Source organism: Hippopotamus amphibius, chromosome 10 (assembly GCF_030028045.1).
Source record: "Hippopotamus amphibius kiboko isolate mHipAmp2 chromosome 10, mHipAmp2.hap2, whole genome shotgun sequence".
Taxonomy (NCBI): Eukaryota; Metazoa; Chordata; class Mammalia; order Artiodactyla; family Hippopotamidae; genus Hippopotamus; species Hippopotamus amphibius.
In genome coordinates, this window is record NC_080195.1 from 101,892,196 (window position 1) to 101,898,195 (window position 6,000).

Sequence of the window (6,000 nt, forward strand, 5' to 3'; positions counted from 1 at the left end):
GATGCTGTAGCAGCTCTGGGGATTTGAAGGTGATAATTAAAATCTGTAAGGATAACTGTATACTGAGTGTTCCTATGTGCCAGGGTCTGTGATTTGCTTTATGTGCGGTATCTTAGCTGATGGTCGATCTTACGCGAGTTAATTCTTATTTCCATTTGGTAGAAGGGGAATTTGACAACATCAAAGCGCTAGTAGTGTTAAAGCTAGGATTCCTGCCCAGATCAGATTGACTGCAAAATGCCTGTTGTTAACCAACTACGTTCCTCTTTCCTGCTTTTTCTTGGAAATGCAAATCCTTGTTAACTCTCCGGGAATCCTTTGAAACCTGACCTCTGTGTCAACCCACATCAGCACATGACTGATTTCAAAACGACTGAATGGTAGTAGAATACTTGGAAGAATAATTTCACACAGTGAAAGTAATCCACTCTCCTTGTAGAAGATACGGAAGACGTGAGCAGAACGTTTGACTTGTCTTTTGTTCTTTGATCGTACGCCTGCAGATGACTTATTTTCCTTAACTTGGGACAGATTTAGCGTACCTTAAGGAATAATTACGTGTCAAGTGTATTATAACTTTTTCTAATGAGCACTTAAAATACATAATTATTCAAAATACTTTTGCCACTTCAACGCAAAAGGTATGTGAACCAACCGTTGGGAAACGTTACAAGAGATCAGTGGTGCAGGGACAACACAAGATTTTCTCATGGATTAGTTAAGAAATCAGTAAAAACTCATTCATCTAAACTCAAAGAGCGCACTGCTTATAAACATCATCATCACCACCACCACCACCACCACCAAAAATGAAAGGGATTAAGGAAGACACTCGACGAAATTTTAATGAAAATGATTCAGGTATCAAGTCTTGATAAGGACCATGGAAGATAACTTGGATATCTTTTAACTAGGATAAGACTACAGATGAATGTTTCCATGGAAAGTTTATAATAAAAAATTGATCATAATTTTAGTAAATTAAAAAAGAAATGGAAAGGATCAGAATCAATTAAAATCTTCTGTATGGTAATTTGTCAAGGATTAAATTGATCTAATTACTAAGAAGAATGTTTTTAGATAAACATGAATTTATCTTGTATTATTTGGGTTAGATGGCATATTCATAATTACCGAATCAAAACATCAATGGCAAAATTTCCACTGGATCCAAATAGTAGGTCAAATATTCCTCACCCAGAATAGAAAATAAACACAAATCTTCAGTGTGGCTTCAAGGACTGGTCCTGGTCCTTGCTTTCGGCACATGTATTTTTGCCCTCTTGGCCTTTCTCTTTGTCTTCTGGCTGCAGTATCCTGACTAGTTCATCCTGTCTGCTTTACCTCTTCTGCTTCAAGGTCTTAGCCTCTGCTGTTTTCTACCTAGAATGCTCTTCTGCTCCCTTTTGGCTGAGCTAGTTCTACTTCAGAAAACAAACCCTTAGGTTAGAAAGCCTTTGATGACTCCCAAGACATTTCCTGTTAGTCATTTGCACAGCTTCTGTGCTTCTCCTTTATAGCACTTATCATAGTTACAATGACAAAATTTTTTGCAATCTTTCCCAACTGGTAGATGCATGCTATATCGCCAACACCTATCCCTGGGAATTGCTAGAAGTAGTGACTTATGGATGACTAACTGGGTGTCTGAAGAGAAGACCAAAGAATTGGGAGATGCGGTTTCTATTCATTCCTTCTAGACATACAGGCTGTAAAACCAGGGAACCACACAAGGCAATCAAGAGGATTTGCCCAGGAGTTTGCTAAAGGCCAAAGAAACACAGTTCAGCCCCTAGCATTCTCTATGCTTGTAGGAACTTCTTTGTACTTATTAATTTACCTTGTAAGTCAGATGAGATTTGCTGTGATTAAGGTATCGCCCTTATCAGATCACCCACTGTCTGCTTAGGTGTTGGACCACGTTTCATTTCTGTCATTTGGGGAATTTATTCTGTGAACCCCCATAGCAGGAAGAACCATTTAAACACCTGGTCTGTTAAGGAACAGATGAAGACTTTCCTTAAGTCTCAAACCACCAAATGACAGATTTACCTACCCATGAGCCACTTCTATGGGGACTTGTTGAACAGTAAATTCCTCATCGACTTCATTTGCATACAGAGGCTGCTTATTCGCCTGGGATAAACCTGAGAGATCATTTCCCTCTACTCTGGGAGTAGCAGTATACGAGTTAGAATCTTCGTCGACATTGCAATGGAAAGAAATGCTGAGATCACTTTAGAGAATGTGGTTTATTAAAGATCACAAAAAAGTACGAAATTGCCCAACTGTGCTAGAGCCAGATGATTTTTCATGTATACAGCCATAGGTTGGGTGTCTCTGAGTTACCATTTTCATGTGTTAGCTTATCTCTGTTTCTGTGGCTTCCACCAAGGTGGCACCTGATTCTCTTTACCTCTTTCAACTGCTTTTTCTTCTATGTGTTAGTTTTAGCTGGCATTCTTTTCTCTGTGTCTCTTACTTTCCCCACCCCCTTCAGGTGGGCTTCTGTGTGTTTCGAACTTAAACATCCCCCCAAAAAATATCTGGTTCATTCGATTTATTGCTATCTAACAGAAAGCCCCCAGGTCCTGTCGAATTCTCATCAAGGATATTACAAACCTCTATGGCTGCTTTGGCCGAAGCAAGAATTCCTGGAGCAGTTAATGGTGACCAGGGGGTCAGGATCATCTGTGACTTTAGTGTAAGGAATGCTTTGCGGCTATTTTTATGAAAATGAGCTCCCGCATGTGGCCGACATTGCACGTTTCATCAGTAGTCTAGTCAGTCTGTCCAAGGCTATGCTATAGCTCCCTTAAAGCCTTTCTGGATCAAGGCAAAGTAAAAAGAAATGAAATGTAGGGTTAGTTAATTACCCCCTGGTTATTACCATTCTGAGAACAGAGATCTTGGACTGGATGAAAGTGATCATTTCCCCCCTTATTTTTTTAATATTTATGTATTTTTAATTAATTAATTATTTATTGGCTGCATTCATTGGGTCTTCGTTGCTGCATGCGGGCTTTAGTTGCAGTGAATGGGGACTACTCTTTGCTGCAATGCTCAGGCTTCTCATTGTGGTGGCTTCTCTTGTTGCAGAGAACGGGCTCTAGGTGCGTGGGCTTCTGTAGTTGCAGCACGAGGGCTCACTAGTTGTGGCGCACAGGCTTAGTTGCTTCGAGGCATGTGGGATCTTCCCGAACCAGGGATCAAACCCACGTCCCCTCATCAGCAGGTGGATTCTCAGCCACTGCGCCACAAGGGAAGTCCCTCCCCCTCACTTTAAATGATGGCTTAGTTGTCCCAGTGACTCTTTGTGCCTGGCTATGACTGAGCTGGTTAGGTTATGGGGGTGAGAAAGGTGAATTGGAGTGAGATAGTGCATTTAAAGTCTATTAGTGCTGCCTTAGATCTCTAGAGATTGATGAAATCTCTTAATGACTTCAGAGAGAAGTTTCCCTTCAGCTGTTATGAATGGATTGTCGATAAAGTAAAACGTTATGAGTCCCTCTGTTAGCAACATTGGAAGGTACTGCCTTAGTTCCTCTGATAGACCTGCTAGATTGGCACACTTGTGCGGTCCTGTGCTGCGGAGGCCAGAGAGCTGCAAGTGTATTTACCAGGTTCCTTCGCAGTTATGGTTCAGGATAGAAATGTCTCCACCAGTAAGATACCTTCATGTGAGTGTTGGAAGGTGGTAGGGAGACAAAAATCTGTTTTCATGCTGCTTTGGTAGTTCTTCCAGCAAGCAGAGTCATGAAAGGATGCTGTTTTGGCATTACTAGTAGTTATTCTGTGTGAGGGGTGATAGCGAAGGCTTCTTATCCTGGCTTCCTGCTGTCTGCATCACAGCTGCAGAGGTGTGTTCTTGATCTCAGGCTGTCCAGTGATGATTCCTGACTCCCACCTTTCTGATTATACAGAAAGTGTGCTCCCGAGGTGGGTCAGTTTTGTGACATCGGGGGTTTATTCCTGGAGGTGAGAACTTACTTCTCCATCTATCTATGGTGGATTCTTGAAGCATCTGATTCCTTGTATGAAAACCCTTTCTGTTTCTAAAACCTAGAGTGGTTACTGTTTCCTTCATGGGATGCTGATTGAGACAGTTCCTGTGTTTACAATTGTTAGGAAGCTAAAAACAGTTACGGCCAGGCTTGTGAGCTAACATGAGATGAAATTCAGAAGTCATTCAGGATCTTGCCAAATATAATTTGATTTTTTTTTTAAATGGTTTTTAAAAATCAATTCATTTTGGCTGGCCCAGAACTGAGAGTCAGAAAAGATTTTGAGATGAACCTAATGAGGAAGATTAAAGAAGGCCCAATACCAAGTGATATGAGAGACTGCCCCTTTTCTCATGTTTATAATTTGAAATAAATTGCCTCTCTGTAGTACATGCAGAAAATGTTTCTTTTCATAGTCTTACTGATTAAAAAGGTTAAATTAAATGTTCTGTTATTAAAATTGTTTATGGTCTGCTGTTAACTGGCCTTTCTAACTTTGTTCTAACAGATTAAAGTAGAGCATATCACCCCCCCCACTTTTTGCAAAAAAGATAATTTATTTATTATTTTTGAATTATGGCTTTATCAGATTCTTTTTCTTTTCTTTTTTTTTTTTTTTTTACGTTTTAGCTAGTTTCCCATGACAAATTGCAAACCGGGTTTCTCAAGCCGATATTTTAAGCAAGGAGCAAGCTTTCTACAAGGCTATTCCCCAGTAAACTACATTTTCCTTTCTGTATATTTTATGCAGAAATTTTCAAGAACAAGATAAGATTGTTCACAGCTTTAATCGCTCTTTACTCAGTATTTGACTCTGTGGCTAGGTTCCAGTCGTAGCCTAAACTGTGTAATAATATTGAGCCTAGTTCTGATTCTCATGTAGAATTTGCATCTTTAACATCAGTGCAAAGGTCTGGGTTTGGGAGAACAATCTCCTGAAAAATTAAAGAATTATTTCAAGATGAGTGAAAAACAGAGATTTTTGACTACCCCCTTCCCTTTTACTTGTTTCTTAAGATTGAGTATTGCTTTTGGATGAGCCGGTTGAATCCCTCCCTACTCCCACTGAGAGTAAAAGTAATAAATATTATCTGCTAATATCATCAAGCTCTAGAAATGACTTTACCAGGTCTCGATCCTATTTTCTATTACATAAAGAATGAGCTTCAATTCAGGCACTGTAGCCATTAGCAACTGCTGTATCAAAAACAAACCACTCCACAACTTAGTGGCTTTAAAGCAACAGTCACATTGTTCCTCACAAACCTAGGACCGGCTGGACCCTTTGGCTGATCTGGACCAGGTATTGCTGTATTAGGTGGGGGTTGCCTATGTATCTGCAGTCAGCTGGTGGGTGGGCTGAGGGTTTGTAGGTTAGGAGGCCTCAACAGGGACAATTCTCATCCTCCAGCAGGCTGCCTGGTGCTCATGGAAATGAGGGTTCAAAGAAAGCAAGCAGAAATGTGCAAATACCTTGTCAAATTTGCTACTATCCTATTGGCCAAAGTAGGTCACATGGCCAGTGTAGGCGGGAAATATCAAAGAGTGTAGACAGAAGGAAGCATGAAAATTGAGGACAATAGTGCAGATAATCTACCATAGCTATTCAACCGCAATCATCCTTTTTGCAAGAGTTTTCCAATATTGATTTTCTTCCTATTCAACAATTCCACTCAGAAAGTTGTCTTAGGAAAATATTGGAACCAGTTTAGCTTGTAGGATTCACTAGAAAACATTACTTAAATTAAAATTTTCTTTTGGTATGCTACTGAGATTTTTTTTTTTTATCCTTGAACCACAGTGAATGACTGGTAATATCTGTATTGAAAAGAGGCTAAAAATTAGTGCAGTTGTTCTTTGCATTGTGGAGCTTTGGTGTCTTACTTTTCCATTTATTTATATTTTGAAATAAATGCAGAACTTTTGGGAAGGCACAATATTGGTACTTTCTAAAGATATTTAGGTATTTGCCTTAGTTATTTCCTCAGCTTTCTCA